At 44.9% G+C, this 11371-nt stretch overlaps 1 non-coding gene across 1 annotated transcript; it reads left to right on the top strand.

Annotated features, from left to right (window-relative positions):
- The first annotated feature begins 2336 nt into the window (after positions 1-2336).
- LOC112446134 (U1 spliceosomal RNA) lies at positions 2337-2500 on the top strand. Its single transcript, XR_003034205.1, has one exon. It is a non-coding gene; the product is annotated as a U1 spliceosomal RNA (small nuclear RNA).
- The last annotated feature ends 8871 nt before the right edge of the window (positions 2501-11371 follow it).

Below are 11371 nucleotides of genomic sequence, written 5' to 3'. Positions count from 1 at the left end.
ATGTGGGCATCTTCTAGAGGCTGGACAAGGCAAAGAAAGAGATTTTCTCTTAGCATCTCCATGAAGAATCACCACGACCCAACTGTCACTTTGATTTTTGCCCAGGGAGTTGCATCTTGGACTTCTGATCTCCAGAGTCATAAAATAATAAATGTTTGTTGTTTTAAGCCACGAAGTGTGTAGTAACAGGTTATAGGAGCAACAGGAAACTCCTACAGTGGACAGCAGTGGATAAAGAATATTTAAAGTCAGTGTGCAGGACGTGTAGTGTCAGCTGTTCCAAGAAAGGACAGGTTTTCCTAGAAGTTAACTGGGTGCTGAGTTCAAGATTCTCCCTCCAGGCTAGTCACCTTCCCTCTTAAGCCAAATGCACTTCAAGAATCAAGTTCCTCCACTCCTTGGTCTCTGGTCTGAAAAGCAAGCTGGTTGCTTGTCTAGCCTCCGCACTCCCTGCCCTCAGGTCTAACCCAGTCTTATCCAGTAAGAGAAAACATACAAACCTCATTCTTCAGGCAAACACATTATCTTTCTATCCCTTATTTTGGTCATCAGCTTCTTCAGAATCTTCAACTTTTGTATTCTGTATGGTAAGAAAAGGAAAAACATGGTACCTGGGAGACCATGAGGATGAAGTAAGAAGGTGCACAGAAAATACACCACATAGAACTTTGAGATATAACTTTTGTCAACTACAAACTGGCACTTGCCATCCACCTTTACAAGGATTAAATGCTGCAGCCACTGATTTTCAACACCCCCTGAAAGGAGTTCAGGGTGGAGAGCAGAAATGAGACCACTCTGTGCTCTGGGAAAAACTGGCAGAACAAGTCTTCAGATAGTGATGTATTTTCAGGCGCCGATTTTATGACCCGAATATCTCCTAGTACCTAGAAAAGCACTAAAATCCTTCCTGGTGACATGTGATCCTCATGACTAGCAGTAACCTTCTGCAAAGAATCTGCACTGGAATGCATGTACTCTCCCTTCACCAAGACTACACATACACTGACCTTCACCCGTACCTTTGTGGAGCAAGTTCTCAGAGCTATCTGAAATGCTGCCTCCTGAGCTCCTCATTTTGCCCCAAATAATCCTTGAACTCACAACTCTGATGCTGTGCATTTTTTAAAGTTAGCACCCTGAATCTATATGTCTACACATATAACACATACTTATGGTTTATTTTGTTCCTACAAATATATATTTACATTCATTGTTTTACAACTTATTACTTCTTAAAACAAAATTGGATCAGCAACACAGAGACATTACTTTGCCAACAAAGGTCCGTCAAGTTAAGGCTATGGTTCTTCCAGTAGTCATGTATGGATGTGAGAGTTGGACTGTGAAGAAAGCTGAGCACCGAAGAATTGATGCTTTTGAGCTGTGGTGTTGGAGAAGACTCTTGAGAGTCCCTTGGACTGCAAGGAGATCCAACCAGTCCATTCTAAAGGAGATCAGTCCTGGGTGTTCTTTGGAAGGAATGATGCTAAAGCTGAAACTCCAGTACTTTGGCCACCTCATGCGAAGAGTTGACTCATTGGAAAAGATTCTGATGCTGGGAGGGATTGGGGGTAGGAGGAGAAGGGGACAACAGAGGATGAGATGGCTGGATGGCATCACCGACTCTATGGACGTGAGTTTGGGTGAACTCCTGAGTTTGGGTGAACTCCAGGAGTTGGTGATGGACAGGGAGGCCTGGAGTGCTGTGATTCATGGGGTCGCAAAGAGTCAGACACGACTGAGCGACTGAACTGAACTGAACAGAGGACCACAGAATTACTATTCTTAGCATGTAACCCAGAACAAAGGTTAAGAATGCAAGGAAGCTGGCTAAAGTCCCCTACATCTCAACTAAAGAATAAAGGATCTGCTTCCACTGATTCCTGGGCTCCCTAAGCTGTTGGGAATCATGACATCACTTCTCCTTCAGCATCTGGCCTGCCCATTGGTCGTCTAGGCTGGGGTGGGAGGGGAGATGAGGGGCATGGGACAGGGCGTGGGTTGGAGAAGAGGAACCGCCTTACAGGTCCTGAATGGGGCTGGGCTTATGTAAATTTTGCAGCAGAAGTGGTACAGTAGCGGGCCTGCCACTTTGCCGGCTGTGGAAGTTTTTCCCAGATACTGCTTGGATTTTATTAGAAGAGTTGTTAGGAGTGCCCGAGAGGCGCGGGAAACGATGGGGTGCGGTCGGTGGTGGAAGAGATGGTGGCAATAGCAAAGTGAGCCTGTGCGGACAGTGAACGTGTCTAAGGCTGTGCGGGCGGCGGGCAGAATTACTTCATATTTACCTGGGTCGCAAAGAATCGGACACGACTGAGCTGACTGAACAGAACTGAACTACCTGGCAGGGGAGATACTGTGATCACGAAGGTGGTTCTCCCACGGCGAGGCTCACCCATTGCACTGCGGGTGTGTTGACCTCTGCGATTTCCCCAAACGCGGGAAACTCAACTGCATAATTTGTGGTAGTGGGGGACTGCGTGCGTGCTTTCCCCTGGTAACTATAGTTTCAACGATAAAACTACCTTCTACCATAATGTGGGATTTCTCTGCCGGCTCAGGCAATTTGAAACATCTCCCTGCAATGCAGGAAGCCCTCGGAAAGATTTCCTAGAGAAGGAAATAGCAACCCACTCCAGTAGTCTTGCTTGGGAAACCCCATGGATGGAAGAACTTGGTAGGCTATAGTCCATGAGATCACAAAAAGTAAACACGACTAGTCAAACAAGTTCAGCTCAGTAGTGAATACAGGAAGAAGTAGTGGAGAAGGAAATGGCAACCCACTCCAGTGTTCTTGCCTGGAGAATCCCAGCAGAGCCTGGTGGGCTGCTGTCTCGGGTCACAGAGTCAGACACGACTGAAGCAACTTCGCAGCAGCAGCAGTGAATACACTGCTCCCTCAAGCTATTAACTTTTTATGTTTTGTATTATACATAGAGGTTATGCATTGTTTTTTATATATATACTACAGTAGCTACTTCAGTTCAGTCTTGTCGACTCTGTAGACCCCATGGACTGCATGCAGCACTCCAGGCTTCTCTGTACATCGCCAACTCCCGGTGTTTACTCAGACTTAAGTCTGTTGAATTGGTGATGCCTTCCAGCCATCTTGGAGAAGGAAATGGTAACCCACTCCAGTATTCTTGCCTGGAGAATCCCATGAACGGAGAAGCCTGGCAGGCTACAGTCCACGGGGTCGCAAAGAGTCGGACACGACTGAGGGACTTCACGTTCACGTTCCAGCCATCTCATCCTCTGTCGTCCCCTTCTCCTCCCACCTTCAGTCTTTCCCAGCATCAGGGTCATTTCAGATGAGTCTAGGGGGTACATCAAAGGTTGTATCTTGTCAGCCTGCTTATTTACACGCAGAGTACATCATGTACAAAACTGGGTATGCAGATGACACCATCCGTATTATGCCAGAAAGCAGAAAAAGTGAGAGTGAAAAAAGTTGGCTTAAAACTCAACATGCAAAAGACAAAAATCATGGTATCCGGTCCCATCACTTCATGACAAATAGATGGAGGAAACAAGGGAAACAGTGACAGACTTTCTTTACTTGGCGCCAAAGTCACTGCAGATGGTGACTGCAGCCATGAAATTACAAGACACTCACCCCTTGGAAGAAAAGCTACTATAAACCTAGACAGCATATTAGAAAGCAGAGACATTAATTTGCCAACAAACGTCTGTCTAGTCAAAGCTATAGTTTTTCCGTGGTCGTGTATGGATGTGAGTTGAATCATAAAGAAGAAGAAAAGTTGCTCAGTCCTATGCGACTCTGTGATCCCATGGACTGTGACCTACCAGGTTCCTCTGAGGCAAGAGTACTGGAGTGGGTTGTTATTTCCTTCTACAGAGGATCTTCCGGAGTTGGGGATTAAACCCAGGTATCCGGCATTGCAGGGAGACACTTTAACCTCTGAGCCACAAGGGAAGCCCAAAGAAAGCTGAGAGCCAAAGACTTGATGCTTTTGAACTGTAGTGTTGGAGAAGACTCTTGAGAGACTCTTAGACTGCAAGACTAAACCAGTCAATCCTAAAGGGAATCAGTCCTGAATATTCATTGGAAGGACTGACACTGAAGCTGAATCTCCAATACTTTGGCCACATTATGCGAAGAGCCAACTCACTAGAAAAGACCCTGATGCTGGGAAAGTTGAAGGCAAGAGGGAAAGACGACGACAGAGGACGAGATGGTTGGATGGCATTACCAATTCAGCGGACATAAGTTTGAGTAAGGTCTCGGAGATGGTGAAGGGCGGGGAAGCCTGGCGTTCTGCAGTCCATGGGGTCGAAAAGAGTTGGGCACGACAGAGCGGCTGAACAACAAAACAAACGCATACTTTCCACCGCTCAACGCTTACAGAATTTGGCACATTTGAACAGTCCTGTTACTGCTGTAAATCCTTCTTTGTGCCTAACTTATTTGGGCTCGCAGATCCTCCACCGTCACGGTGCAACGCGTGGGAAGGCGGATCTTTGGCTTCTGGTCGAATTCCGACCAGAGCAAACGCCGTGTCGTCGCCCCGCCCCTCCCGCGCCACACGAAGCCGGCGGTGGCCCGCAATTCTACCTTTGGACCTGGGGTACCAGACATGGGACAGCCCACGAAGTCCCAAGGGCTCTTCTGAGGACGTTCAGAGTTCCCACGGCAGCAGGAAGAGGACAACTGCAAAGAGCAAAGGGACTTTTTAAAATTTTTCCTGGCGGGAATTTCACCTCAGGGCAGAAAACTCTAGAAATACCAGCAGAGCAGGCGCATTTGAAGGAGGCCTAAAAGCCCCTCCCCGTCGCTCACCCGGAACGGGTTTCCTCTCATTGCACTGCGCCCAAAGCTGTAGAGACGGCCGCCGGCTGGCGAGTCAGGCGCCCGCTGGCGTCGCGGAGGAAGCCTCTCGCGGCGGAGTGACAAGCGCGCCGGGGTGACAAGCGCGCCGGGAGGGAGGGAAGTCCTGGGACCGCGCGGTTGCGAACCACACGGCTCAGCTGGTGGAGAGCGAGACGGCCGTGTTTCCACGGTGTGATGGCAGCACTTTGGACTGAATCCAGCGATCCGAGTTAGAGTCTCCATGGGACGTTTCCCTTTAGGCCGCACGCAGAGTCTTCTACTGGCGCAGCCGGAACTCAGTCTCCTCCTGAAAGCGAACTGCGCCTCCGGTGCGCGCTGAGTGGACCTACTCTCCCGCCCCAGAGCCCAACTCGTCCTGCTCTCGGGACCAGAACGTCTGGGTCCCGCGGAGGAGGCCCTGGGCCCCCGTGCTCTGCCGCCTCCTCCTCAGCAGTCGAGGTCCGAAACCTGCTGCTTTGAGAAGCACAGGTGCGTGGACCACGAGGAGGTGGGGGACGAGCCCGTGGCGTCCCCGCAGGACCCTGTGGCTCTGCCGGTCAATGGTCATCGGAGGCCCGGCCCCGCCGCCAAAGGGCGCAGCGACCGAAGCACTGCCACCCCCTGTCGGGTCACCCTGGGTCTCGAGGTAAAAGGCAGAAGCTGCGCCCACTGAGTCCTGCCCCACGATGGGGCTTCGGACCGCACGTCTTGTCCCTGTGAATAGTGGTCCCGGGGCTGTGATGTCATTGACCAGCCAGGATGACAGCTTTCCGGGCGGGGTTCCAGACCTGAATGGGAAGCACTATATTTTATTCAGGTGCCCTATTATTCGCAGTTTTGATTGATCCTATTTCAGTTTATTTCAGAACTTCTCGCTCCTAAGTCTCCTTTGGACACGAAAAACTGCTGTTAGGCTAAGACTTGAACCTTGACTCCAGGAAATCTTGTCCTTTCATCCCAAACTCAGCCAGAAAGAGGAGTCTGGCCGGTGTATTCCAGCGTCTGAGATCAGGGGTTGGCCACCCACGCCTTTGAGACACTTGCAGATCTTATAGTTGGGGCCAGAATAGTGAATATATTCTAGTTAGATTTGAGTTGGAAACAGCATTCACTTTTTTATCATTATATAATTAACTTTTTAAATGTCACTTCTAGACATTGGAAACACGATGTAACTTTGGTGGAACAACCATATAGATGAGAACTATAAAAGAGAATAATTTATATGTACCCTGGAACAGTGACAAAATTTTTTAAAAAGCTGCTTTCCTTAATTGTGTTATTATTGACATTGTTGGTATTTATTCTTATTCCAAATGATGTGGGGAAAAGCAAAGGAGATTGTATGAAATCTTGTATTTCTATTACTCCCCGTGTCCTTAAAAACAAAAATCCTGGTATACAGAAAAGAGGCAGATGAAAGATAAACATTCAATAAAGCCTGACATTCTGAATTTGAATATATACATTCATACAAAGATGAGTATGCATTTCTTAGCTCTGTCCACTGGAAATGCCTAGAAACAAACCAAATCCAGGAAACATCTTAAGGTTATAATTTGATTTGGGAATAACATTTTGCACAAAAGGAAACCAGAGATTCTTAGACAAATGACTGAGTCCAGGTCAGGGGCAGAAAATATTCAGGATCAAAGAGATGCACCTTATAGTGTTATCAAGAAAGGTCTCAAATACTATTAGAAACTTTTCAAAAGAGTTGAGGAGCCAGCTTAAAGTCACTTTCACTGTCAAAAGAGAGAGAATTTAAGTATTGATAAGAGCTATATTGCAATGAATTGAAATACTTCACTGTGTTTAAATTTTTGAATTCATATTAGCACATAGAGTAAAAAGGAAATAAATGAACTAGTGACCACAGAGGATGCTTGGAGTATTGCTCATTAAGCTGCAGTTTTCTTTACAGAGGGTACCACTGAGTAACTAAACAGTATTTAGTATTTAGGAGAGGTTTCTTTTTATGCAAGTATTCCAGTTAAATACTACATGATGATGGAATATCACCATTTAGTGCCACAGAATCAGTAAATGGATTGAGAGGTCTTGAACTAAAAGGGCTGGTAATACTATTTGAAGAAACACACAGGACTTGATGTGCCTCCTCACAAGAGTGCACACCACTTCTGAAGTAGTCTTGGCAGGCTTGCAAGTGTGAATCTCATCAGTCTCTGTATCAACAGGTCCAAAGTAGGGACCACTAGACATATGGCTGTTGAATAGTTACAAAGTAGTAGGACTGAGGACCTGGATTTTCATTTATAATTCGTGTGACTGTAACCTTAAAAGTTGGAGACATGCACAATATTTTTCTAATAAACACAACTTTAAAACATTGGTAGAATTATATTTCCTCTGTGTGTGTGCTCAGTCACTCAGTTTTATCCAACTCTTTTGGGTCCATGGATCATATCCCACCAGGCACCTCTATCCATGGGATTTCCCAGGCTAGAATACTGGAGTGGGTTGCCATTTCCTATTCCAGAGGATCTTCTTGACCCAGGGATCGAATCCGCATTTCTTGTGTCTCCTGCATTGACGGGCGAGTTCTTGGGAAGCCCCATATTTCCTTTAAGGTATATATAGCATTATCAGCTATGTAGAAGATTATATTTGCATTATTGTGCTCTTATACTTTTTAATTGTCAATGTGGTTACTAGAAAATTTTAAACTACGTGTGTGTGTGACTTGCATTTTCATTACATTACAACACTGCTGTCTATTCTACCACCAAGAAGGAAGTATGAAGGACAGAAACACTTATTAAGGTACACCCTAGTATACAGTTTTGGAGAAGGCAATAGCACCCCATTCCAGTAGTCTTGCCTGGAAAATCCCATGGACGGAGGAGCCTGGTAGGCTGCAGTCCTTGGGGTCTCTGAGAGTCAGACACGACTGAGCGACTTCACTTTCACATTCATGCATTGGAGAAGGAAATGACAACCCACTCCAGTGTCCTTGCCTGGAGAATCCCAGGGACAGGAGAGCCTGGTGGGCTGCCGTCTATGGGGTCGCACAGAGTCGGACACAACTGAAGTGATTCAGCAGCAGTATACAGTTTAGACTGTGGGAATGCTACAGAAAAACCAACTCAGTTTCTTCAACAAATGAATGATTTAAAGGGAAAAAAAAGGACAGCAATAGACCAAGAGAGATGGAGAGTGAGTGAGAGAGAAAGTAAGGAAGGAAGGAAAGAAGAAATTGAAGGTAAGCATACATGTAAGAGACTTAAATGCATTATCTTAGTGATTCCAGTTTGTGGACTCTATTTGGATCCAAAAAAGAATACTAACTTAGAAACAATAATGGAGGAGGGGGAGGGGGGCTTCCCTGGTTAAGAATTTGCCTAGCAATGCAGAGGACACAGGTTTGATCCCTGGTCCAGGAAGATCCCACATGCTGTGGGGCTCCTAAGCCCACAAGCCGCAACAACTGAGCGCATGGGCAGCAACTACTGAAGCCCAAGAAACCAGCAAACGGCAAGAGAGGAGCTCCCCCTCTCCACAGCTGGAGAAGCCCTGCACCAAGCCATAAAGACCCGGGGAAACCATAAACAAATAAATTAATTTTAAAAGCCTATGTGATCAAATAAGCTGAAAAAAATGCTGCATTTTAAAAAATGGAAATTTTGAATAGTCTTTTATGATATTAAAGATTTTGAATTAATTTATGATTATAATGCCGTGATGATAATACTTTTAAAAAGAGTTCTCATCGAGAAGAAACATGCTGATATAGATGAAACATGATGTCTGAGATTTCCTTTAAAAAAATAGGAAAAGGTAAGTGCATGGATATAGTAAGACAAGTTCAACCATAAGCTGGTAATTGTAGACCATGCCTGACAAAGCTGGGAGTGTTCTGTTATGTCTACTTTTGTGTACTACCGAAATTTTGGATTTGAAAAAGAATGATAGGAGAACACAGGTCCACCTGAATAATAGCAGCAGAATCTCTCAACATACAATTCTGAGGGCTAGGGACTAACAGAGAGAGTCAAGGACACCATTCAAAACCCTGCCCCAAACAACCAGGGACCAGAGAACACTGTGGGCGTGACTTGGTTTGTATTCAGCTAGGTCTGGGAGCCACACAGCAGCAGAGGGATCAACAAAGACCCTGCATATAGAGGAGAGCGCAGCAGGGAGGGAGTACTCCAGACAGAACTCAGGTAAAGTAACTCAAAGAAAGAGTAACTCAGAGGGTGTCTGAGACATGATTGGCTCTAGCTCTGGTGACTAGGGAATTGATAGGAAGGGGTTTGACAGTGCAGAGGACCGAGGGTGGCAATCTTGAGGAGGCACAATTACTGGGATCAGGTGTGAGACCGAGCTGAAGGGAGCATCCTTTGGACACTTGTGGTGATGAAAAAAGAATGGTGCAACTGGCAGAAATTAAAGGCCCTACTGGAAGAAATAGAATCCCCAAATCAAGAGACACACCAAGCCTTTCCCCCAAGCCTTAGCTCTGCTAGAATAACTGGACAAGACAGAACTAAAACAAAGAAATCAACTAGGCCACTCAAAGCACTAATCCCTTCTGACCTGGAACAACTGTTTCTCATTCAGGTAGACCTAGTCATATGAAAATGAAAACTGTATAGCAGACATTTCTTCCAAGGTGACAGAAGAAAAAAGTGTAAAACAAGAGTCAAAAATTTCAGCAAATGAAAAGATTGCCTCAAAATTAATCAAAAAACATTGGGAAATGTAACATGGCATCCATATTTTGAATTGTTCTGAACAAAGCATTTGTAGATACATGCACATGGAAAAAACTTCAATATTTTACGTAAACAAGACAGAAGTAGACAGGAAAGAAGAAATGAGAAACTGGAACTGGCAGAGATTTTAAAAAATTGAAGGTATAGAAAATTCTTTGAAAAAAGAAGGCTGAATGACAAGGTACATAGAGAACATATTTATCCCAACTTATAAGGGACACTGCATTACAAATGAAAGCATCAAACAGAATAGAAATGAACAAAAGGTAGTGAGAAAGGATCAGAGAGAAAATCATAGAGACCTAGGGGAAGTAGACCTGAAATGGTCAGTTCTAAGACCTATCCTAGTAGAGCTGAAAGACTTTTTTTTAAAAAAGAAAAAATGTCCTGAAGCTCCAGACCACCCTTTGCCCTCAGTGAAGAAAAATCAATTTACATTCTACATCTCAGCAGAACATACAAAGTAAGATATTATTTAAAAAAAAAATCAATAGAACTCATTGTGGACAAGTTCTTTATATTTAGCCAAGGTGTCTGTCCTATATCAAAGCAACAGAAAACAAGTATTAAATATATCAAACTTAAGGAGTCCTCACTCCATCAAGAGAAATCTTTAAAGATGAACTCTGCTCATCAAGAATTGACTGGAAACTATGAGTTTCATACATCTGGTCATCACTGTATATATGTGATTGTAGATTTTAGCCACTGTGTCGTGGGCCCTGCTCTGGGGGCAGCCTAGGTACACCCTCAAACTTCTGCAGGGAGGCTGCTGGTACTCCCAGAGTGGGACAGCCATCCTGTGCCACCAGGGGGTCGAAAGGACCCAGTGGGGCCCTCCTCCAGCTCCTACCTCTACTCTACCAGTTAGCACATTAACAAAAAAAGGTAGGAAAAATATAGTATATAAAGGGTATACATTTGATTGGGTTGAAATAATACAATAAGGTAATACTACTATAAGGTAGGTAAAGACAGAAGGAAAAAGCAGAATAATGTCCTCGAGCATCACAGTAGTAAAAAGTTGAAGTTGACAGATAACATTTAAAACATATACTTCAAATATTAGAAATGTGACGAAATACTAAAGGACTAACGTGTCAAAAATTTTAGTGCAGTAACTAGCTACCCAGGCCTTCCAAAATACCAAGCAAAAGAAACACACCCACAAATATGCATACACAAAGAAAATAAAATAACAGAGAAAGAAACACAGAAGATACAATCTACTACAAATGGTAAACACAGATGAAAAGATGTGAGAGGAGTTTAAGATCAAAACTGAACAGGAGATACAAAGGTGCTTCCCTGGTAGCTCAGCTGGCAAAAAATCTGCCTGCGATTCAGGAGAGCCCGGATCAAGTCCTGGTTTTGTAGGATTCCCTGGAGAAGGGATAGGATACCCACTCCAGTATTCTTGGGCTTCCCTGGTGGAATCCGCCTGCAGTGGTGGACACATGGATTCGATCCCTGGGTTGGAAAAATCCCCTGAAGTAGACCATGGCAACCCATTCCAGTATTCTTGCCTGGAGAATCCCCATGGACACAGGAGCCTGGCGGGCTACAGTCCACGGGGTTGCAAAGAGTCAGACACAACTGAGCAACTAAGCACAGCACGGCACATGAGACAAGAGTATTGATATTAATAAAATCAGTCATGTTAATAATGGATTGTGGATGGGGGAGGGCTGGGAAGGAGGTTCAAGAAGGAGGGGACATATTTATTCTTATGTTTGATTCCCACTGCTGTATGGCAGAAACCAACACTACATTGTAAAGCAGTTAGCCTCCAATTAAA

The sequence above is a fragment of the Bos taurus genome, chromosome 3 (genome assembly GCF_002263795.3).
Source record: "Bos taurus isolate L1 Dominette 01449 registration number 42190680 breed Hereford chromosome 3, ARS-UCD2.0, whole genome shotgun sequence".
NCBI lineage: Eukaryota > Metazoa > Chordata > Mammalia > Artiodactyla > Bovidae > Bos > Bos taurus.
This window is presented reverse-complemented; position numbering and strand designations above follow the sequence as displayed.